Consider the following 26,269-nt stretch of genomic DNA (forward strand, 5'->3'; position numbering starts at 1 on the left):
AATGTTATTAATAGACCAGATTCCAGAACTCAGGGAGATAAAGGTAATTCCTCCTAACCATAAAATTTATGGTACTGTAATAATTTCTGGTTAAGAATTCAATTAGATATTGGCGAGGATGTGGGGATAAAGTACCCTCATACATTTTTTGCTGGTAGGACTGCAAATTGGTGCAACTGAAGCCAGAATTAAGGACAGGTAGTTAGTGTAGAAATAGGTAATCGGGTCAATTCGAGGAAATGAAGCCATGAAGCCATCTGCCTCTGGAAGTTGGAGACTGCCCCTGGAAGAATGGAATGTCAAGGATCTCCGGAGCCCATTGATTACCAAATTTACCTGCCTTTATCAAGGACTGCAAACAAGGAGCTGCTAATTAATGCCCCCTGGGCCCTTGCCTGCCTGAATCACCTTGGCCCTCCCCCTGCCCATGGCTTCTCACTTAATGCAAAACCAGGCCTAGTCTCCTAGGCAGTAAGGAGAGATAAGGGGGGAAAAAACTGGAGAACAAAAGAGAATTTAACCTATAAAAGATGTAGGGTGCGCTCACTTCTTGGGACTTTAGAACATCAGCCATGGCCCCCTTCTTCCTGCCGGGATAAGTCTGTATTATTACCTTTAAATAAAACCTGCTTAATATGCTTGCCTTGGCGTGCTTCTCTAGTATTCAATCTTCAACATTAGAAGGAGCAGAACTCATCACCAGTAAACGGCGGTATCACAGCCATTATGGAAAGCAGTATGGAGATTTCTCAGAACACTTGGAATGGAACCACCATTTGACTGAATTATCCCACTCCTAGGTTTATACCCAAAGAACTTAAAAACAGCATACTCCAGTGACACAGCCACATCAATGTTTATGGCAGCTCAATTCACAATAGCTAAACTATGGAACCAACCTATGTGCCTTTTAAGAGATGAATGGTAAAGAAATTGTGGTATATATATACACAATGGAATATTACTCAGCCTTAAAGAATGAAATTATGGCATTTGCAGGTAAATAGATGGAACTGGAGAATATCATGCTAAGATAAATAAGCCAATCCCAAAGAACCAAAGACCCAATGTTTTCTCTGATATGCAGATGCTAATTCATAATAAGGGAGGGTGGCTAGGTAAAAACAGAGGTACTTTGGATTAGATAGAGGGGAGTAAAGATAGGGGAAGGGGCAAGTGGGTAGCAATGATAGTAGAATAAATCAGACATTATTGTCCTACCTGCATATATGATTGCATGACCTGTGTAACTATATCATGTACAACCAGAAGAATGAGAAATTATACTTCATTTATATTATGTGTCAAAATGCATTCTACTGGACTAGGGTTGCAGCTCAGTGGTTGAGTGCTTACCTAGCATGTGTGAGGCACTGGGTTTGATTCTCAACACCACATATAAATAAATAAAATAAAGGTCCATCAACAACTACAAAATATTTTTTAAAATGCATTCTACTGTCATGTATAACTAATTAGAACAACAACAACAAAAATCCAATTAGAATCAGTCAGCATGGGTCAGTTACCTAGAATTTTCATGGCAGTGGGGACTTGAAAGTCTAATGTTACTTTTTTGTCAGTCAAAAGTCAAGAGGTGGACCTCAGTGGGACTTGCTGGAAACTTCTTTGGGATCCCCAATAAAACTGGAGCATAGGAAAGGCATGCTGTCCCTCTCCTGAGAAGACCTATTATCTCCCTTGAGTGTCCCTTTTCCTGTTTATTCTAATGAACTGATTGGCTGTTACCCTCAAAATGTCTGAAATCTTTCTGACTTGATTGCAAGAATCAGGGTTTGAAGGGGCATGTATGCACTGCCTCAATTTTCTAGAAGGCCCCAGCCCTGTAACATCCCAGGCTCTTCATTCAGAATGAAGCACTCCTGATACTTCATAAAATTATTTTAAGGTATATCAGGTGACCCTCTACTGCTGCTTCTCTTGCCCAAATAACATCTCATTTCACTCAGGCAGTGAATACTCTTGAAATTTCCTGGTTTGTTCTTTACACTAAAATGAGAGGTAAATCTGTCTGGTCTAAGCATTTCTGGAATGATGCTCAGGAGGAGGGAAAACATTAATGTCAAACAAGTACTTAAGAAAGATAAACATTGTTAGGGGAACTATGAATCCTTTGGCCCCTCTTCTTTCAGAAATCAGGAACTTAAAGTGACTAATGCTTCACTTTATCTATAGCTGTGCTCACTTGAGGCACAGAGAAATGCAGTATAGCACTGAACCTGGATAATCAAAAGTATGGTCCAGAGACCAGTCAGAATCCCACTAGGAACCAGCCCATAAACTCCAAGGGGAGTGAGACAACGCCCATAAAAACCTTTGCACTTGAATATCTGGAACTTCCTGCCTGGTTGCTATGCTCCAGGGTAGGCCTTCAGGAGTCCGGCGCTGCACAGTAGCAAATGGACTTCTGGGCACCCCAGAGGTTACGTGGAGGGCTCCTGGTCAATGAGCTGTCACATTATCCTTCCCATTTTTCTTGCCTTGTTCCCTCACTGGGTTGTTCTGGGCTTCAAGAGTAGATATCAAGAGGAAAGGAAACTTCATCGCAGACTTTTTAACTTCGTCCAGTTAAACTTTGACCTTTAGGTGGCAGTAAGAGACCAAAGATGAGTGTTGTTCCGCTCCTACCCCGCCCTTTTGACTTTGAAAAAAAAGGCCATCACAGTTACAAATTCCTTTTTAGTACTGAACAGTTCTTCAAAACCAGGTTTCCGCATTTACTTAACTCCAATCTGGGTGCCAGTATCAGTTAATAAGAATATGAATGGTCAGTCTTATTCAAACACAGGACCCACACCTGGAGGCTAACCAGTAGACTTAATAATGAGCACCATCAAGGCCCATTTCAAATGTAAAAGACCTGGAGGCTCACCTGTAGGAACACTTTCAGCCTACTCCTTTGTTCCAGAGGAGGAAAAGGCAAGGTGGGGGTGAACCCGGATGCAAGTTATAGGAAGGAAAGTGGGGTGAAACCTGATACACATTCCACTTAAAGAGTATCACACAGCCCTTAGGGGCTTGCCTTAACACTCAATTTATTGCTAGTCTGTGGTACTGGCAAGGGGTTAAGGCTTTTTGAAAACAGGTTGTGAAATAAGACAAAGAAACAAAGCTTTATGCTCACAGATCTTTTTTTATTATCCTTTCTTAAAATGGAGAACTATAAGAAAATGCTTTGAAATGGGAAGACTGGTCAATACCTGGGTGTATGTCCATGTGGACAGGATACAATGAGATGTTCGTATCATGAGGTCTACTGACAAAGACTCCTTGACCACACTTGGCTCCAGGTTCCCTGAATGCTTCTATATTAGGCCTGCAACTTGGTCTGCCTTCAGCATGAATCATGGTAATAAATTCTGAGAAAGTCTCCTTGTGGAGAGCAACCTGTGCCTAGCTGAGTTACTCCCTGATGTATAGAAAGTAGTTTTCAGGGTATGTCTACTCCCAAGTTACTCCATTTTGTGAAGCAGCATTTTGCCATGAGTTGCTCCATTTTGAGTACAAGGTAGAATGCCTCTACACCTTTTTTTACCAAGTAAACAACCAGCATTTGTGTGGTACAACCATAAGGCACAAATTGATAAATCACTTATTCATGCCAACTAATCAAACTACAACAGGAGCACCTGAACATGTAAGTTCGGGGACATGGCTAGTGGCCAAATAAAATCGGACAGAAATGGCCAAAGCAAGCTTTATTGGAATTTGGCTCCCAGGGCGAAATTCCCAGCCCCCTGGGGTACAGGTCAGGGTAGGGAGCCAGAGAAAATCACTGCCCAGGGTCTTTATAGTCCGGAATGGGTGTGGGGGGGTCCTGCTGAGTGATAGGTGGAGGTAAAGGTCAGTGGAGTTTTCCTGCCCCTGTTTGATTGGATGCCATGTGGTGCACTGTCCTTTGCCTTAGTTGCTCTGATCTCCCTCATACAGTTGCCCAAATTCCAACCTAACAGGACATCAAAAAATGATACCAGGAACTCCAGACACAGGAGCTCATCAACCTCACCAGACATCACCTTCTCACCTCAGGCCCCTAAAAGGTGGAATTCCTTATAACTGGACAAGGAGGCACTCTGACACCTGGACACTTGTCATAAGCCTTGTACGGGAAAAATCACTATGATGAAGAAACTCATTTTGTCCCTCTGGGTTTCAGCACAGTGCAGTTTCTCCTGCTTATAGAGTACACGCAGCCCACTGTAATCTGGCATCTCAAGCTGACACTTCAATAGACATTCTGCAACTGCCTTTCCTTAGGACTCTTCCTAGACAGCTGTGGACCTGATTTGTTTCAACTCCTTATCTAACTACCTATAGTGACTCTTTGACTCTGCTTTCATGTGTGCTTTCTCCCTGTTCCCTAGGCACACCATCCTATAATCCTGGGTTGTTGTTAATACATATATTATGATGTGTGACTTGAATGTTATAGTAAAACTAGCATGAAATTAAAAAAAAAAAAAAACGTGATTTTGTGGCCTCTGTCTTTCAGGTGACACACAGGTATACAGTGAATTGCAACTGGTGAAAGGCGTGTAGATTGTGAATTTATTGCTATTAAATGAATTCTTACTTTGTTTGGTCTATGTTGATAGAATAACTTGCTCCTGACATCCCTGACCTGATATTTCATATCTCCTGATATCTGATGAAGTTTCTATCCTTCCACCCCTGACGTCTAAGTCTTAGCTCTGTCTTTCTTTAGCAAGGATATTAATAGAGACAGTATAATATGAGTACCACTATCTCTTCCTTTTTCCCTGTCCTCTATTTTAAAGTAGGGGATTATAGGTTTGTGCCACTATGCAGGTTTTTGTATTTTTGAAGGTTTTTTTTTTTGGGGGGGGGGGGGTGGGCTTGTAACCCAGGTTGGCCTTGAACTCACAATCCTTGCATCTCAACCTCTAGGGTACCTGGAATTACAGGAATACCACTATCCTTGATGACTCATTTCAATACTTTTCCATGGGCTAACCACCTTTACCTCACTCTTGATGTTAGCTATAAATCCCTTATTGATTTTCCCTTATTCAGAGTTTTGGGTGACCTCTATTGCACTAAAGTTGAATCCTCCCATAATAGCCTTCACATAATTGTTGTTATTGTTGTTGTTTGGCAGAAATTTTATCTACACCTATAATCCCATCAACTCGGAAGGCTGAGACAAGAGCTTTTCAAGTTCAAGGCTAGCCTCAGCAACTAAGTGAGGTCCTTTCTCAAACTAAAAAAATTTAAAAGGCTGAGGATGTGAGGATGTAGCTCAGTGGTGAAACACCCCTGGGTTTAACCCACAGTACCAAAAAAAAAAAAAAAAAAAAAATTGTATGTATCTATGGTGTATAAGGTGGTGTTTTGGTATATGTATTTTTTGTAGAAACATAAAGTTATATTTATTTACATATTTTTAAGAGATGTCCATTCATTCTTTGAATGTCGCCTGTTTAGTTCTGCCAATGTGACTCATTTTAACACTGACATTTTTTCCCTCCTTTTCTCCTTACCACCCTCCTTAACCAGGGGTGTAAATGAGAATAATGTTTTTCTTTTCCTAGACTGAGTCATCTGTCCTTGAACTTCTGGACTATAGGAATAAGGGATTCAGACTTTGGGATTGTTACCTGCGAATATAAGAACTGGCTTTCTCTCAGGGCTACTATGAATTATGACTCCTGATGGGGCATAGCTAGAGCCAAATTTATTCTGATATTTAGGACCAGAAAGAGGGGCAGAAAGATTTGATATTCTTGGACTTGAAAGGCATAAGTAAAATGGGGGCTATCGAAGTTACATTGTTACCACTATAGAAAAGCTAAAGACTACCCAGAAGCAATAAGAAAGATGGCTCCAGGGCATCTCAGTAATTGGCAAAACCACACCCTACTCAGACTCAAGGAAGTAAAAGCAAAATTTTCTTGAGATCAGTGAGATAACCTTATTGCACTTGGGGGTCTGGGAAGTTTTTCCAACATATTCAGCTACCGAGGCACTCAGAGGCTATTGCAGTCAGGGCTTCTGGAGGCTTGACTATTGCTCAAGATGGCATTAGAGCTTGCCATCAACCACATTCTCTCTTTATCCACCATTTGAAATTGTAAAACCTTTTAGCAAATTTACTGTTTATATTGTAGACAAAAATTGAACACATCGTTTCTGTTCATTGTGTATTAGGAACTATTAGCTTTAAAGGCTGTATATTGTTTACATTGGGTGCTGTTAATATTGGTCTCCCCAGTAAAGGCGAGGTACTAGAAACCTTCAAGGACACTACAAGTCTACAGGGTAGAAACTGTGCTGCCTCAGATCCTCAATGCTAGATGGGAAAACACACAAACAACATGAAAAAACAAAGGGACAAAGTGCCCAAAACAACCAAGATGATCCAAGAAAAGAATCAACTGATAACACAGTAGAAGAAACGTCAGAGCAGGTGTTTAGAATGTATATAGTTAAACTGATCTGCGAAGTAAAGGATGTTATAAAGAGTGAAATAAGAGAGAGAGAGAATACAGGAAGTGAAAGATCACTTCGACAAAGAGGCAGAGACTTTTTTTAAAAAGCAGAAATGCTAAAAAATGAAGGAATCAATGAACCAAATTAAAAATTCAATGGAAAGTATCACCATCAGACTAGACCATTTGGAAGACAGAACCAAAGGCCATGAAGACAAAATATATAATCTTGAAAAGAAAGTTGACCAAGCAGAGAAGACGGTAAGAAACCATGAACAGAATTTCCAAGAACTATGGGAAAACATGAAAAGGCCAAATTAAAGACTTATCAGGATAATGACATGGAGATAAAAACCAAAGGAATGCACAGTTTTTCAATGACATAATATAAAAAAATTTCCCAAACATAAGAATGAAATAGAAAACCAACTACAAGAGCTTACAGAAACCCAAATGTACAAAATTACAGCAGACCCACATCAAGGCATGTTATAATGAGAACGACTAACATACAGAATAAGGATAGAATTTTAAAGACCACTACAGAACAATATCAAATTACTTATAGGGGGAAACCAATTCGGATCTCAGCTGATTTCTCAACCCAGACCCTCAAAGCTAAGAGGTCCTAGAATAATATATTTCAAACCCCGAAAGAAAATGGATGCCAACAAAGATTTCTGTATACAAGAAAATTAACATTCAGATTTGAAGATGAAATAAAAACCTTCCATGACAAACAAAAGTTAAAAGAATTCACAAGTAGAATGTTCTGCACTATAGAACATTCTCAACAAAATATTCCATGAGGATAAAATGAAGGAAAAAAAAAAATAACCATGAAAACCAGCAAAGGGAGGAACTACACTAAAGGAATAGTCAATCAAAGAGAAACTAAATCAAATTAAAAATCAGAAATAAATCAAATGACCGGGAATAAAAATCACATCTCAATAATAACCTTGAACATTATGGCCTAAACTCATTAATCAAAAGACATAGACTGGCAGACTGCATTAAAAAACAAGACCCAACAGTATGCTGTCTCCAAGAGGCTTGCTTGATAGGCAAAGATATCCACAGAGTGAAGGTGCAAGGATGGGAAAAAAACATATCACTCATATGGATTTTTGCATAAATAAGCAGGGCTTTCCATCCTCTTATGAGATAAAGTGGACTTCAAACCAAAGTTAATCAGAAGGGACAAAGAAGGACATTTCATACTGTTTAAGGGAATTATATATCAAAAAGACATAACAATCACAAATATTTATACCCCCCAAAATAGAGCATGTACATACATCAAACAACCTCTTCTCAAATTCAAGAATCAAACAGACCACAACACAACAATACTGAGTGAATTTAACACCCCTCTCACTACTGGACAGAACTTCCAAACAAAATCTAAATAAACTATAGAGCTAAACAATACAATGAATAATTTAGATTAAACAGTCATATATAGAATATTTCATCCATCAAAGAGTGGGTATATTCTCTTCTCAGCAGCACATGGATCCTTCTCTAAAATAGACCATATCATATGCCACAAAGCTTCTCTTAGAAAAAAAGAAAATGGAGATACTACCTGGCATTCTATCAGATCATAATGGAATGAAATTAGAAATCAATGGTAAAATAAAAAATAGAAGCTACTCTAACACCTGGAGACAAAATAATATACTATTGAATGACGAATGGATCACAGAGGAAATCAAGGATCAATTAAAAAAATACTTAGAAGTAAAGAAGAATAGTGATGCGACATATCAAAATCTCAGAGAGAACCATCGCGCTTGGAGGTCCTACGAATCTGTCTCTTGCTTCAACAGTGTTTGGATGGAACAGACTCAGGGACTCCCTCTTCTTCTAGCTTCCAATTGCCTTCCAATCTGATCTCCATTTTCAAGCAGTGGGACCATCTTCTCGCCCACCTCCTGCTTCTGGGACCAGCTAACTCCATTTTTTGTGGTTAGCTTCTTATTGATGACCAACCATGGCCTCCCAGATTCATCAGAATTATTCTACCGAGGTGGAAGTTGCCATCAACTGCCTGGTCAATTTACATCTGCAGGCCTCCTACACCTACCTCTCTCTGGGCTACTATTCCAACCATGATGATGTAGCTCTGGAGGGTGTGGGCCACTTCTTCCACAAATTCTCTGAGGAAAAGCGGGAGGCCTCAGAGCGTCTCCTGAAGATGCAAAACCAATGCTGCAGTCATGCCCTCTTCCAGGACATGCAGAAACCTTCTCAAGATGACTGGGGCAACACCCAGGATGTCATGGAAGCTGCCTTGGCCCTGGAGAAGAATCTGAACCAAGCCATTTTGGATCTTCAGGCCTTGGGCTCTACCTGCACAGACCACATCTCTGTGACTTTCTGGAGAACCACTTACTTGATGAGGAGGTGAAGTTCATCAAGAAGATGGGAGATCACTTGACTAATCTACACCATCTGGCAGGCTCCCAGGCTGGCCTGGACAAGTATCTTCACCCTCAAGCACGACCAGAAGGCCCTGGAGCAGTGTGGCCTTAGATGGGGCTCCTTTGCATATCCTGGCATCAGAGCTTTGGCCTAAGCCTCTCTCTCTAACCCCTAGGCAGCTTTTTAACCACTGTGGAGCCACTCCTAAAACTTGGACCAAATGAAAATAAAGCGTTTTCCAGAAAAACAAAACAAAAACAAAAACAAACAAACAAAAAAACTCAGAGATACCATGAAGGCAGTGCTAAAAGGAAAGTTCTTTGCATTGAGTTCATTCATTAAAAGAATGAAAAGGCAACGAATAAATGACCTAACAATACATCTCAAGCCCCAGGAAAAGAGGAATAAATCAACACTAAAATCAGTAGAAGGCAGGAAGTAATAAAAATCAGAGCTGAAATCAATGAATTTGAAACAAAAGAAATAATCCAATTGACAAAAGTTGGTTCTTTGAAACAATAAATAAAATTGATAAACCCCTAGCCATGTTAATGAAGAGAGAGAAAACTCAAATTACTAAAATATGTGATGAAAAAAAAAAATCCCAACAGACACTACTGAAAGGCAGAATATAATTAGAACTATCCATCAAATATCCAGGTCCTTACAAAGGAATTTGCTAAGGATTATGCAAAGGGTAATAAGCCACTTTAGGGGAGGCAGGGAAATGAAGGCAAAAACAAAGGACATAGTCTCCTTAAAAACTCCAGTCCTGAGAGTACCATATCTTCCTCTTTGAGGCGGACCCTGCATTCCCTATGCTGTGCATAACCTTCTTTCATTCTCTTAAACTTTTGCCTATGACTGTGTTTCACTGGAATTCATGGCGAAGTCACAGGATTGTGGACAGCTGAGCGGACAACCACTTAGAAGGAGTTCTGGGGCTACCTGGCTTTTTGTTTATCACACTCAAACACCTACAGGGGACCCTGACCCACAGGAGAAACAACAGGAGAAACTTCACATCAAGCAGCTTTTTAGTAGCGAGGACACAGTTGGAAGGGGAAATTCTGTACAGCGCTAATGAGCTTGCCCAGGCAGGACTGAGGGCATCCATCTCAGGATTACTTCTCAAGATGACCCTTTGAGAACCAACGGCTTCCCCTTCGTCACAGTACAATTTGCTACCGTGGGGAACAGATTAACCAGGACGTGTGCACACAGGAGTCCCCCGAATCCCTCAGTCCTGACAAACACATCCACACTGTCCGAAAACCATGATCTCCCAGTTCCTGGAATGACCGCCATGAGCAGCAGGAACTTGCTGCCGGGGTTGCTATGGTTCCGGATGGGACTTCAGAAGATGGCGCCCGGTATAGCAAATGGACGTCCAGGCACACCAAATGGCTACGTTGAGGGCCCACTGGTCAGAGGGCTGTGGCTTTATCCTTCCCGTTTATTTTAACCTGCTCCCTCCCTGCGTTGCTTTGGATCTAAGGAATAGAAATCAGTTAGAAGTAGAATGTCATCACAGACTTTAGCGTTCTTCCAGCTAAACTTGGGCCATTAGATGGCAGTAGCGTACCATGGAGACGCATCGCTTTGCTTTACCCCCGCCCTTTGCTTTTGGAAAAAATCACACTTTCCACTCAAAAATTCCTTTTCTGAGGAGGTAGAGCACTTTACTGGGGTTGGAACTCCCACTTAACTTCAATCTCTGTACCAATCTCATGGAAGAGTAACAGTAAAAAAATATTTTTTAACATGAGTTTCTTTGATTATAAGCCTGCTTATAGTTTCCCACATGTGCATCATTTTCCCCCCTTTAAAACACTATGGTGCCAAGACATCCACCAGGGCTTATTTTAACTGCTTTTTTTTTTTTTCTTTCCTTTTTTTTTTTTTTTTTTAATTTGTTATTTTTAATTATACATGACAGTATATTTTGACAAATTTATATAAATATAGAGTACATCTTATTCTAATTAGAATCCCAGTCTTGTTGTATTGTTTCATTTTTCAGTAAATGAATCTCATGATCCTGTGTGTTGAGGACTCAGAATATATAAATAAGAATGTAAATTTCACCCTAATCACTTCGCTGGAACTGGCACTACTACTTTCATGTACTGCCTTTTAAAAACTGGGAGCACAAGAAAACTTACAGGGATCTCAGCAGTGGGATTTTTCAGGAATCTTCAGAGTTTATGTTTGGTTCCTGAATACAGGACTAGACAGTGGAAAAATAGTCAAGGAGCGGGGTGGTAGTCATCAGAGGAAAACTTGCTAAGAAGAAAACATCAGGAGGAAAAAGGATTCTGATTTAACTGATCTAACAGTGTTCTTGCTTTAGTCAGGACAGAGTGAATAGACATTACTTGGAGAATGGTGACAGATAATGTTGTGATCAGATATTAAGAGTGATCCACAGCCATATGAAAACAGGGATGGTAGTGATGGTTCTTGCAAAACTGTTATTTGCTGAAAGTTGATTTTACAGGGGAATGGATAGAAGGGCCTAGAGAGAAAGTTCAGAAGCCAGAATAAAACTTGCCACACACAAAAGATGAATAGATGAGGTAGTACATATTTTAAGTAGTGTGATTTAATCATTCTACTATTTTATACATATACCAAAACACTATCTTGAACACCTTGTACACTATACACACACTTTTTATCTGTCAATAAAATAAACTCTTTTTAAAAACATTATTAAGGTAGGCTGGGGTTGTACCTCATAGGTAGAGCGCTTGCCTAGCACATTTGAGGCCCTGGGTTGGATCCTCAGCACTACATAAAAATAAATAAAGAAAGAAAATAAAGATATTGTGTTCATTTACAACTAAAAAAAAATATTAAAAAGAAAAAAACACTATTACCAGCTGAGTACAGTGGCTTATACCTGCAATTCCAGTAGCTCAGAAGGCTGAGGAATGAGGATCATGAGTTCAAAGCCAGACTCATCACCTTATGAGGCTCTAAGCAATTTAACAAGACCCTGTCTCAAAATAAAATAATAATAATAATAATAATAGGACAGGAGATGTAGTGCAGTGGTTAAACAACCCTGGATTCAATCTCCAATACCAAAAGAAACAAAACAAGTAGGGGGGAGGGAGAGACCAAATAATTTAAGAGTCATCTGAATGGAAGAGGCCAAAGAAATACAGGCTAAGGGGTAAATTTTCCAGTGAAATAATAGCATAAATGTTTCCAAATCTTAGGGAAAAGATGCAAATTCACAAATAAGAGGCATACAGAACCCCAAATAGGCCAGATCAAAAAGAACTTCTCCAAGACATATAATCCAAATGGTTAACATAGAGTATTAGGATAGAATATTAAAAGGTGCAAGAGAAAAATATCAGATCACATTTAGAGGTAGATCAACAAGACTCAATTCAGACTTCTGAATTCAAACTCTAAAAACCAGGAGGGCTTGGAATGAGATAAGCCAAGCTCTGAAAGAAAACAATTGCCAGGCCTGGGGAGATAGCTCAGTTGGTAAAGTGTTTGTCTGGCATGCACAAGGCCCTAGGTTCAATCCCCAGCACCACAAAAGAAAAGAAAAGAAAACAAAACAAAACAAAAATTCATCAGCTATGATTGCTATATGAAGCAAAACATTTATTCAGAATAGAGGGGGGGGGGACCTTTCCACAATAAATTAAAAGAACCCATGACCATCAAACCTGCAGTATAGAATATAACTAAGGAAATAATAGAATATAAATAAGGAAATACAGCATAGATGCAGTGGGGCACAGAGCTGTGATCCCTGTAGCGAGAAAGATCAAAGCAGAAAAGATCAAAGCCAACTTCAGCAACTTAGCTGAGGCACTCAGCAACTAGTGAGACCCTGTTTCTAAATAAAATATTAAAAAGGGCTGGGGATGTAGTTCAGTGGTTAAGCACTCCTGGGTTCAATCCTCAATACAAAAAAAAAAGAAAGAAAGAAAGAAAGAAATAAAATATAGAGAGGAAATCAAAAACAAACCCCAGAGTTCTCAAATGGATGATCTCCAGAAGAGCAATTAAGCAAATGGAAATTAATTTGAATGAATTAAATCTATGAAACAAACCAAATGATAGGAAATAACAAATATCTCTCCATAATAACAAATATCTTTCCATAATAAGTCTGAATGAAAATGTTCTCAACTGGTCAACTAACAGAATGGCAGAATAGAGTCAAAAACAAAATCCAATTATATTCTGCTTGCAAGAGACTTGTTTTAGAGACCAAGATGGCGGAGTAGAGGGTGACTGCATCTCATGTCGCTCCAGAACTCAGGATTCAAGAAGAGGAGGTATTGAGAGACTCGGGACCAACTCAGAGCCACTGGGTGAGTCACTCCCACTGGGTGAGGCTCAGCCTGAGTGGCAGACCCGGACCACAGGCAGCTTCTCAGAGCAGGACCGCACAGTGAGAGGTTTTCATGCACAGCCAGCCCCCATCCCCGGACCCAGCAGTGGGCCTGGACAGCAGGCAGCTTCTCGGAGCAGGGCTGACCAGCGAGAGGCTTCCACGCACAACTAGGCTCCCCTGGCCTGGGCAGCAGGCCAGAAACAGACGCAGACCACCATGCCCCAGCCTGCAGTCTAGTTCCCCTTTGGCAGATCATAGGTCAACAAATGGAGGCTCATCTGCCCACCAGCAGGGAATATACCCTATCTGAAGGCCACCACCACTAGAGGGGCAGCTTTCATGTGGAGCACTGCATTAACAACTTCCTCCAAGACTTTAGGCTACTGAAGGCTAGGAGGTGAGTTATTGGAAATCTACGGGACACTATAAACCAATAGAGGAAATCTGCAATATCTCAGCGGTCCACTGATACCTGACCAATATGAGAAAACAAGGGAAGAAAATGTACCAAACTAACCTAGATGCTATATCAATAAAACCCAATGACAGCATGGCAGAAGAAATGTCAGAAAGGGAGTTCAGAATGTACATAATTAAAACAATCAGGGAAGCAAACAAGGAGATGAAAGAGCAAATGCAGGCAATGAATGATCACACCAATCAACAGTTAAAAGAGCAAATATGGGAAGCAAAGATCAATTCAATAAAGAGTTAGAGATACTGAAAAAAAAAACCAAACAGAAATCCTTGAAATGAAGGAAACAATAAACCAAATTAAAAACTCCATAGAAAGCATAACCAATAGGGTAGAACACCTGGAAGACAGAACCCCAGATTGAAGACAAAATATTTAATCTTGAAAATAAAGTTGACCAAACGGAGAAGATGGTAAGAAATCATGAACAGAATCTACAAGAATTATGGGATATCATGAAAAGGCCAAATTTAAGAAATATTGGGATTGAGGAAGGCATAGAGAAACAAACCAAATGAACAATCTATTCAATGAAATAATACAGAAAATTCCCCAAATCAGTAGAATGAAATGTAAAACCAGGTACGAAAGGCTTATAGGACTCCAAATATACAAAACTACAACAGACCCACACCAAGGCACATTATTATGAAAATACCTAACATACAAAATAAAGACAGAATTTTAAAGGCTGCGAGAAAAAAGAATCAAATTACATTTGGGGGAAACCAATACAGATATCAGCAGATTTTTCAACCCAGACCCTAAAAGCTAGAAGGGCCTGGAACAACATTTACCAAGCCTTGAAAGAAAATGGATGCCAACCAAGAATCTTATACCCAGCAAATCTTACCTTTAGATTTGACGACGAAATAAAATCCTTCCATGATAAACAAAAGCTAAAAGAATTTACAAAAAGAAAGCCAGCATTACAGAAAATTCTCAGCAAAACATTGCATGAGGAAGAGATGAAAAACAACGATGCAAATCAGCAACGGGAGGAATAGCCAAATAAAGGAGAAATCAAGTCGTGTCAAAAAACAAATGAGCCAAAAGACTGAGAATATAAATCATATCTCAATAATAACCCTGAATGTTAATGGCCTGAACTCATCAATCAAAAGACATAGACTGGCAGATTGGATTAAAAAGAAAGATCCAACAATAGGCTGCCTGCAAGAGATTCATCTCATAGAAAGAGAAACCCACAGACTAAAGGTGAAAGGATGGGAAAAAACATACCATGCACATGGACTCAGAAAAAACCGGGGTATCCATCCTCATATCAGATAATGTGGACTTCAAGCCAAAGTTAGTCAGAAGGGATAAAGAAGGACATTTCATACTGCTTAAGGGAAGCATAAATCAGCAAGACATAACAATCATAAATATCTATGCCCCAAACATTGGCTCACCCATATACATCAAACAAATCCTTCTCAATTCCAGAAATCAAATAGACACAACACAATAATACTAGGTGATTTTAACACACCTCTCTCACCAGTGGACAGATTTTCCAAACAAAAATTGAACAAAGAAACCATAGATCTCAATAACACAATCAATAATTTAGACTTAATGGACATTTATAGAATATACCATCCAACAAAGAGCGAATACACTTTCTTCTCAGCAGCACATGGATCTTTCTCTAAAATAGACCATATTCTATGGCACAAAGCTAATGTTATAAAGTACAAGAAGATAGAGATACTACCTTGTATTCTATCAGATCATAATGGATTGAAATTAGAAATAAATGACAGAATAAAAAACAGAAACTACTCCAACACCTGGAGATTAAATAATACGCTATTGTATGATGAATGGATAACAGAAGAAATCAGGAGGGAAATAAAAAAATTCTTAGAAGTAAATGACAACGAAGACACATCATATCAAAATCTCTGAGACACCATGAAAGCAGTACTCAGAGGAAAATTTATTTCATGGAGTGCATTCAATAAAAGAAGAAAAAAATCAACAAATAAATGACCTAACACTACAGCTCAAAGCCCTAGAAAAAGAAGAACAGACCAACACCAAAAGTAGTAGAAGACAGGAAATAGTTAAAATCAGAGCTGAAATCAACAAAACTGAAACAAAAGAAACAATAGAAAAAATTGACAAAATAAATAGTTGGTTCTTTGAAAAAATAAACAAAATTGATAAACCCTTAGCCACACTAACAAAGAGAAGGAGACTCTCTTTTGATTCCTATTGCTCCTAAACAATGTACTATGTGAACAGTGATTGTGTGGATGTTAGCAACCATTCTTTAGTTTGTACGTAGGTAAGGGTCATTTTGACCCACTTGCCCCTCTGCCAATGATCTCATGATGTTAATGTGTAATTTCGAATCATAGCAACAGACACTTATGATTAATGTGATTTTTGGAATAAGAACCCCTACAACCCTGTGGTCGGGGCTGTTCTTCCAATAGCCATTTTTTGGGGCTTTGTGTGAGACAGTCAGCTGGCCAGCTTAATAAAGACACTCAAATTTGAAAGGAAAAAAAAGAGGAGAGAGAAAACTCAAATTACTAAAATTCAGAATGAGCAAGAATATCACAACCGACACAATTGAAATACAAAATATAATTAGAAGCTATTTTGAAAATCTATACTCCAACAAAACAGAATATCTCGAAGACATCAACAGGTTTCTAGAGATATATGAATTACCTAAACTGAACCAGGAGGACATACACAATTTAAATAGATCAATTTCAAGTAATGAAACATAAGAAGTCATCAAAAACCTATCAACAAAGAAAAGTCCAGGACCAGATGGGTTCTCGGTCGAATTCTACAAAACCTTTAAAGAAGAGCTCATTCCAATACTCCTCAAAGTATTCCATGAAATAGAAGAGGAGGGAACCCACCTAAACTCATTCTATGAAGCCAATATCACCCTGATACCTAAACCAGACAGAGATACATCCAGGAAAGAAAATTTCAAACCAACATCCTTAATGAACATTGATGCAAAAATTATCAACAAAATCTTAGCAAATCGCATACAAAAATATATTAAAAAGATAATGCACCACGATCAAGTGGGTTTTATCCCAGGGATGCAAGGTTGGTTCAACATCCGAAAATCAATAAATGTCATTCACCATATCAATGGACTTAAAGTCAAGAATCACATGATTATTTCAATAGATGCAGAAAAAGCATTTGATAAAATACAGCATCCCTTCATGCTCAAAACACCAGGAAAAAATAGAGATAGTGGGAACATTCCTTAACATTGTAAAGGCCATCTATACTAAGCCCATGGCCAATATCATTCTAAATGGTGAAAAACTGAAAGCATTCCCCTAAAAACTGGAACAAGGCAGGGATGCTCTCTTTCACCACTTCTATTCAACATCATCCTTGAAACTCTAGCCAGAGCAATTAGACAGACCAAAGAAATTAAAGGGATATGAATAGGAAAAGAAGAACTCAAACTATTCCTATTTGCTAATGACATGATTATATATTTAGAGGAACTGGGATACTCCACCAGAAAGCTTTTAGAACTCATAAGTGAATTCAGTAAACTAGCAGGATATAAGATTAATGCTCATAAATCCAATGCATTTTTATACATGTGATGAATGTTCAGAAAGAGAAGTCAGGAAAACTACCCCATTCACAATAGCCTCGAAAAAAATAAAATACTTGGGAATCAATCTCACAAAAGAGGTGAAAGACCTCTACAATGAGAACTACAGAACACTAAAGAAAGTAATTACAGAAAACATTAGAAGATGGAAAGATCTCCCATGTTCTTGGACAGGCAGAATTAATATTATCAACATGGCCATACTACCAAAAGTGCTATACAGATTCAATTGAACTCCAATTAAAATCCCAATGACATGCCTTACAGAAATAGAGCAAGCAATCATGAAATTCATCTGGAAGAATAAGAAACCCAGAATAGCTAAAGCAATCCTCACCAGGAAGAGTGAAGCAGGGGTATTATAATACCAGAACTTCAAGTATACTACAAAGCAATAGTAACAAAAACGGCATGGTATTTGTACCAAAATAGACAGGTAGATCAATGGTACAGAATAGAGGACATGGACACAAACCCAAGTAATTCAGTTTTCTCATACTAGACAAAGGTGCCAAAAATATGTAATGGAGAAAAGATAGCCTCTTCAACAAATGGTGCTGGGAAAACTGGAAATCCATATGCAACAGAATGAAACTAAACCCCTATCTCTCACCCTGCACAAAAATCAACTCACAATGGATCAAGGACCTTTAAATCAGACCAGAGACCCTGCATCTTATAGAAGAAAAAGTAGGTCCAAATCTTCAACATGTTGGCTTAGGATCAGACTTTCTTAACAGGACTCCCATAGCACAAGAAATAAAAGCAAGAATCAACCACTGGGATAGATTCAAACTAAAAAGCTTTTTCTCCACAAGGGAAACTATCAGCAATGCGAAGAGAGAGCCTACAGAGTGGGAGAAAATCTTTGCCACTCATACTTCGGATAGAGCACTAATTTCCAGAATCGATAAATAACTCAAACACTACACCAAGAATACAAATAATCCAATCAACAAATGGGCTAAGAAAATGAACAGACACTTCACAGAAGAAGATCTACAAGCAATCAAGAGATATATGAAAAAATGTTCAACATCTCTAGTAATAAGAGAAATGCAAATTAAAACAACCCTAAGATCCCATCTCACCCCTATTAGAATGGCGATTATCAAGAACACAAGCAACAATAGGTGTTGGTGAGGATGTGGGGAAAAAGGTATACTCATACATTGCTGGTGGGGTTGCAAATAAGTGCAGCCACTCTGGAAAGCAGTGAGGAGATTCCTCAGAAAGTTTGGAATGGAACCACCATTTGACCCAGTTATCCCACTCCTTGGCCTATACCCAAAGGACTTAAAACTACAGAGATACAGCCACGTCAATGTTCATAGCTTCTCATTTCACAATAGCTAGATTGTGGAACCAACCTAGATGTCCTTCAATTGATGAATGTTTAAAGAAACTGTGGTATATATATATATATATACACAATGGAATATTACTCCGCCATAAAGAATAATAAAATTATGGCATTTGCAGGCAAATGGATGAAATTGTTGAATATCATGCTAAGTGAGATAAGCCAATCTCAGAAAGCCAAAGGATGAATGATCTCGCTGTTAAGAGGATGATGACACATAATGGGGGGTGGGAGAAGGGTAAGAATGGAGGAAGGAGGATCTGTATAGAGGGAAAAGAGGGGTGGGAGGAAGGGTGAAGGAAAAAATAACAATGAATCAAACAACATTACCTTATGTAAATGTATGATTACACAAATGGTATGCCTTTACTTCATGTACAGAGAAACAACATGTATCCCATTTGTTTACAATAAAAATAAATAAAAAAGAAGAGACTCATTTTATAGGCAAATATACTTACAGACTGAAAGCAAAAGGATGGAAAAAGATATATCTCGTAAATGGAGTTGAAAACCAAACAGGATTAGCTATTCTTATATCTGACAAAGTGGATTTCAAGCAAAAATTAATCAGAAGAGACAAGGAAGGCCACTAGTATAAAAGGAAAAAATCCAAAAAGAAGATATAAGATATTTATGCCCTGTGCATTGGTGCACCTTATTATATAAAACAGTTTTTGAATTTGAGGTCTAGATAGACCCCAATAACATAATACCTGGAGTTTTCCACATACCCCATTCAGGAGGAGATAGTTCATCCATATGTAAAATCAAAAAACACATTTCTAATCCAAAGTATGTAGGAAGCCATCCATGACAAGCAGAATCAGGATTGGATGAGCCATGGGACAGGGAAATCTGACTCCAGGAACTGGCAGTCATGAGAGACTGTTTCAGACAGCCTGGGGTATGCAATGCTCTGCAGAGCCTGAGGAAATGCTGATTCTTCTGGGATGGCCTTCTAGAGCAAATGGCTTTCTTACTCCATCCCATCCTGTTCCTCATAGAAGAAGCTCCTCTTGGTCCCCCTTTACCTGTATGACTATAAATAAAGGGAAGGTAGACTTCTCCATGTTGTTGGAAGCCAGATCTTAGCATGGTTCAATTCATCACACCCCCTTCGATTTAAAAAGATAATTGTCTCCTGTGTTTATTCCATTAAATAAGTTTCATTGTGCTTAATCTACAGCAGGCACCTCCTCCACAGAAACCCTTTCCCTCACCCATGCTGGACGTGGCAGAACCCCTGCAAAATTATATCTATAAAGCAAATGGACCTAACAGACATCTATAAATATTCCACCCAAAGATAGAACATACTTTTTCCTTTGCAGCTCATGGAACCTTTTTCAAAATAGATTATATATATAATCCATTTTATATATACATATATATATATACACACACACACATATATAAGTTGGTATTATATATAAACATATATATAAGCTGCACACACACACACACACACACACACACCACACATATATTGCTTAGGGCTTCAGTAAATTGCTGAGGCTTTCTTTGAACTCTTGATCCTCCTGCCTCCACTTCCTGAGCCACTGGGATTACAGATTTGCAACACCATGCCCAACTAGATCATATATTTTGACACAAAGTAAGCTTTAGAAAATATGAAAATATCAAGATTATTCCTTGTATTATATCAGATCATAATGGAATGAAATTTGAAATTATTAACAATTTAAAAACAGAAACCATTTTAATACTTGGAGATTAAATAATTCATTTTTGAATGACAAAAATATTCTACAATAAATCTGGGAAGAAATTGAAGAAAATAACAACAAACTTTTAGATGTCAGGTACGGTGTCATGTGCCCGCAAACCTGTGATTTTGAGAGGTGAGGCATGATGATCACAAGTTTAAGGCCAGTCTCATCAATTTAGCAAGACCCTAAGCAAGGTAGTGAGACCCTGGTTCAAAATAAATAAAAATTTAAAAATGAAAGGGCTGCGGAGTTAGCTCAGTGCCCTGGGACTGAGGCAACATTTAGAACCACCTTCAAACCCTAATTCTTGTGATCAAGTCAGAAAGATTTCAGACATGTCACACCAGTAACAAGAATGAGTTTCTTTCCTTTTGTATTCTTGTGGATACTGAGGGTTTGAACTCAGGGCCTTATACATTCAAGGAGGGCACTCTACCAACTGAGCTATATGCCCAGTCCCAGGGGTATGTTTATTGGAGGGATAGGAAAAGGGAAAGGAGACACTTGCAAGGGAGAAATTGGGTCATCTCAGTGAGGAGAGGCACAATGGGCCCCTCCTGCACACCAATTTTATTGGGGATCCCAGAGAAGTTTCCAGAGTCCCACGTAGGGCCACTCCTTAACTTTTTAGTCCAGTTCTAATTGGATTCTTAGCCATACATTCTTAGAGATTTTATGGTTAGGAGGAATTATCCTTATCTCCCTGAGTTTCAGGATCTGGTCTTTGAAAATGGTCACAAAACTTACCACCTTCAGGGTAACTTGGATTCCTCTTATTGGCATTATTTCGGGACTGAATTTTTCTTGCAGATAACAGGTAGTTTGCTGAGAAATGTGACATAGTCTGTACACTTAGGGCAGGCAGAGCTTTAGGTAAATTGGTTCCTGGAAAAAAAAGCATGTAGGAGTCACCATAGTGGGGCCATTTTATAGAATTTATTCCCTTAACTTCATGTTCCCACCATCAACATCTGTCTATCCCTTAACACTACCATGTCCATAGGTAGATAGAATTAATGTTGTTGAAAGGACCACAATACCAAAAGCAATCTATAGATTTAATGCAGACCCCATCAAAATATGGCGATGGTGGCGACTATGGGGGTGGTCCTGGTTATAGTAGTAGAGGAGACTATGGTGGTGGTGGACCAGGATATGGAAACCAAGGTGGTGGATATGGTGGTGGAAGAGGAGGATATGATGGTTACAATGAAGGAGGAAATTTTGGTGGTGGTAACTATGGTGGTGGTGGGAACTATAATGATTTTGGAAATTACAGTGGACAACAGCAATCAAATTATGGACCCATGAAGGGGGGCAGTTTTGGTGGAAGAAGCTCTGGCAGTCCCTATGGTGGTGGTTATGGATCTGGTGGTAGAAGTGGTGGATATGGTAGCAGAAGGTTTTAAAAACAGCAGAAAAGGGCTACAGTTCTTAGCAGGAGAGAGAGTGAGGAGTTGTCAGGAAACCTGCAGGTTACTTTGAGACATTCTTCCTAAAATGCATTAGAGGAACTGTAAAAAATCTGCCACAGAAGGAACGATGATCCATTGTCAGAACAGTTACGGCAGCTTAAACAGGAAACCCTTCTTGTTCAGGACTGTCATAGCCTCAGTTTGCAAAAAGCGCAGCTATTGATTAATGTAAAGTAGTGTTAATTAGATGTACATCCTGAGGTCTTTTATCTGTTGTAGCTTTGTCTTTTTCTTTCTCTTTTCATTACATCAGGTATATTGCCCTGTAAATTGTGGTAGTGGTACCAGGAATAAAAAATTAAGGAATTTTTAAACTTCAAAAAAAAAAAAAAAAAAAAACAAAAACAAATCATATCCTTCACAGAATAGAAAAAGTCCTAAAATTTATATGGAAGAATAAAAAGACCCAGAATACCCAAAGAAATCATAAACAACAAGTGCAAGGCTGGAGGCATCACAATAACTGTTATCAAATTATACTAGGAGATATGATAACAAAACCAGCAGCATGTTAGCATAAAAACAGATGTGAAGACCAGTGGAATAGACCAGAAGACACAGAGAAAAATCCACATAAATACAGTCATCTGATCCTTGACAAAGGTGGTAAAAACATAAACTGGACAAAAGATAGCCTTTTTAAAAAATGGTGCTTGGGAAACTGAATATCCATTTGTAAAAGAATGAAACTACATATCTATCTCTCATGCTGTACAAAAATCAATTCAAAATGGATCAAAGGCCTAGGAATTAGACTGAAAACAGTGAAAATAGTAGAGAAAAACGTAAGGGCAACACTCCAACACATCAGTGTAGGCACTGAATTCCTTAATAGGACTCCTAAGTCTCACAAAATAAAACCAAGAATTAATAAATGAGATGAGGGCTGGGGATATAACTCAGTTGGTAAGAGTGTTTGCCTCACAAGCATAAGGTCCTGGGTTCAATCCCCGGCGGCACCCCCCAAAAAAATGATATGAAAGAACCTACAGAAAGGGAGAAAAATTTGCCACTCTTCCAAAAGATTAATAACTGGAATATATAAAGACTGCCCCCTAAAAAAACACAATAAACCATTCTATAAATGGGAAAAGGAACTAAACACATTTCTCTCAAAAGAGAAATACAAATAGTCTACAAATGTTACCAAAAAATGTTCCACACCCTCAGCAATCCTAGAGAAGCCAATGAAAACTACACTGAAATTTCATCTCGCCCCAGTTAGAATGGCAATCATCAAGAACACAAATAACACCTATATTTGCCTGCCAAAAGAAAAATTCTGAGGGTGTTAAAAAATGCACACAAATAACAGTAATTGCTGGTGAAGATGTGGGGAAAAGAGTAGAATCATACATTGTTGGTGGGACTACAAATTAGTACAATCACTTTGGAAAGCAGTATGGACATTCTTCAAAAGACTACAAATGGAACCACTGCTGTCCAACTATCCAATTATTCCATATTTATTTAAAACACAAGCAAAACACTGAAACCAACACACTATAGTGATGCACACATACTCAAGATGAAGCACTACAATCCACAATAGTCATGTTATGGAACTGAGACAAGGTGCCCTTCAATAGATGAATAAGGAAAATATGGCATGAGAGACATAGAGAAAGAGAGAGTTGTATTCAGCAATATAATGAAATTCTGTCATTTGCTGGTACGTGGATGGAACTAGAGAACATTATACTAAGAGAAAGAAGTCAGTCACAGAAAGTCAAGAGTCAGATGTTTCTCTCCCATGTTGAAGCTAGAGAGAGAGAAAAAATAAATTAAAAACGGGAATCCCAGGAAAAAATAGAACGGAGATCACTAGCGTAGAAGCTGGGGACCAAAGGGGAGAGAGGAGGGGAGGAGAGGGGGAAGAATTTGGGTATGAGTTTGATCCAATTACACTAAGGGCATGTTTGAATATATCACAATACATTCCGAATTCGTATATAACTGGAATACACGATTTAAACATTTAAAAAAATTAATAAATAGAAAAAAGACTAATAGAGTAGAGGAAAGTGATCAGGGCCAGGAGGAAAAGAGGGAACACTGGGGATTGAAGCGAAGAAAAGGATGTTATGTGCATTTATGAATATGTCCAAATGAACCTCACTATTACCCACGATTATGTGTAACTATAATGCACTAACCATAAAACTTGCACACATGTATGTATTTATACACAAACACACACAGAAACTGCACAACTCCGAACACTTTGTCCTGCTGTATACTACAAAGGGCTATTGATAATAATTCTCACCATTAAGAGACTAATCTGTTTTTGAAAAGAGAAAGAAAAAGGAAGATGAGGTACACCACCTAAAAAACATGAGTTTCTAAAGGAACGCCACTTTTTTTAAACGCGAAGGGCGGGGTAGGAGCCAAGTGGCGCACTTGACTGGTGTCTTACTGCCACCTAACGTCCAAAGTTTCAGGCAGCGAAGAAAAAAGTTCAGGATGACGTTCCCTTTCCACCCGATTTCCGCTGTTTCCACCCGACGTAACGCAACGAAGTAAACGGACAAGTTAAACGGGGAGACTCGAGCGACTGCTGTCCAACCAGGAGCCCCTCCACCTATGTGGGGGTGCCCGGAAGTCCGTTTGCGATTGCGGAAATGGTCTCGTCAAGTCCGACCCGGAAGCCATAGCAATAGCGGCAGGAAGTTCCTGCTGTTCAAGGGCAGCGGAGCCGCAGTGGCAGGGCGGTGGCTGCTGTGCCGTGTGGACGTGTGCTATGAGCATCGTGCGGGGTTCGGAGTGCTTCTCCAAACTCGCGCGTGAGCCGTGAGCGGTTTTCTGCTCTTCGCGGTAGCGGACTTCACTGCGCGGAATAGAGCGACAAGGAGGAAGGCCTTAATCCTGTGCCCTCAGTGTCATCTTGAGGGATAAGGCGAGGTGGACGTGCTCAGTCCACGTGGCCACGCGTATTAGCCCTCTACGGAGTTCTCCTGGCAGTGCTGTTTTGTGCCTTGCAGCTGCTTGGCGGGAAGTTCTCCCGTTTTATCAGTGGGTTTCACCCAGGGGCTGGGTGCTTGAGTGGGGGAAAGAGAAAGCTTGCTATCCTGGAGCCTCGTCTAAGGGTATTATCCACCCAGCTGTCCACACATCCCTTGGGTCATGAAACGCATTCAGAGAACACTCTGGAATGTAGCAGACCTGGAGACCTAGACTTCAAGTACCCAGGGCCCAGTTCTCGGGGACCATTCATTCCAATGGGTGGAGACTAAACAGTAAGCAAATTATCCACGCCATTTGTCATTTCAGCTAGTGAGAAAGTACAGTAGGAAAATGAAACCGGCTGATATTGAGAATGCAATGTGGTGCACGTGTCTCCATTTGGACTAGGTGTTGAGATTCCGTTTCTTGGAGAAGTGACAGTTGAAGGCATGATTAATGATCCTGCTTGGCTTTGATGACCTTAATGAGAGCACAGGCTTCTTCCTGATTTTACATCGTCTCCTGCCTTACCATCAGAGACTTACTTTACCACAAAGTATTGATAAGTTTGCTGATCCATTACCTGCAGCTGCTCCTAGACTCTCAAAACTAACATGAGAACAGAAACTTCAAAGTAAAAGAGCTTAGTGGAATGGGAAGTGCCAGTATTAGAGCCTTGACAACAAAAGCTGCTAGTTAGGACTTAGAGGATATAGGTTAAAGTCCTCTTTCCATTGAATTTCAGAGAGTCCAGAGGCTGGACAAGCCTGGTTCTCTTGCTCTTTGTGACCTACATTCCCTTTTGGCCTTATTTCCCTAAGGGGCCTGGGATCTTTGCCTTTCAGATTAAGTTACTATGGGACTTTGCCATCACTGAAGGGAGTGTGTCAGAGACAGACTTCTAGTACTATCTGTGGAAAGCGAGTGGAATTTTAATTGTGGTTAAGAGTTTGATATGTATGGATGGGCCCCAGTGGAGCAAACCTGTAATCCCAGCAGCTCAGGAGGCTGAGGCAGGAGGATTGCAAGTTCAAAGCCAGCCTCAGCAATGGAGCGAGGCCCTGTCTCAAAATAAGACAAAAAAAAAAAAGTTCTGGGGATTGGCTCAGTGTTCAAGTGTCTCTGGATGCAATCCCTTCTACCCCACCCCACCCCCTAAGAATGTTTGTTATTGGTCTACAGTACAGTACGTACTAAGCTGTCACAATACTTCAAAGGTTTGGCAACAACTGACCAGAACTGATTTTTTTAATCTTTGGCATGAGCACTCTACCAGTGAGCTATTCCCCCAGTCCTTTTTTATTTTGAGACTGGTCTGGCTAAGTTGCTTAGGGCCTCAATATAATGCCAAGGCTGTCCTGGAACTTTTGATGTTCCTGCCTCAGC

At 39.5% G+C, this 26,269-nt stretch overlaps 1 protein-coding gene and 1 pseudogene across 3 annotated transcripts in view; one reads left to right on the forward strand and one right to left on the reverse strand.

The window, feature by feature from the left end:
• LOC306650790 (uncharacterized protein) overlaps positions 1-26,269 on the reverse strand; it is a 388,837-nt gene that overhangs the window by 91,628 nt on the left and 270,940 nt on the right. The window lies entirely within an intron of this gene.
• On the forward strand, positions 8,118-9,136 carry LOC306650582 (ferritin light chain-like; annotated as a pseudogene). The gene has a single exon. The product of its transcript is annotated as a ferritin light chain-like (transcript).

The sequence above is a fragment of the Sciurus vulgaris genome, assembly GCF_902686455.1.
Source record: "Sciurus vulgaris genome assembly, chromosome: X".
In the NCBI taxonomy this organism is placed as follows: Eukaryota; Metazoa; Chordata; class Mammalia; order Rodentia; family Sciuridae; genus Sciurus; species Sciurus vulgaris.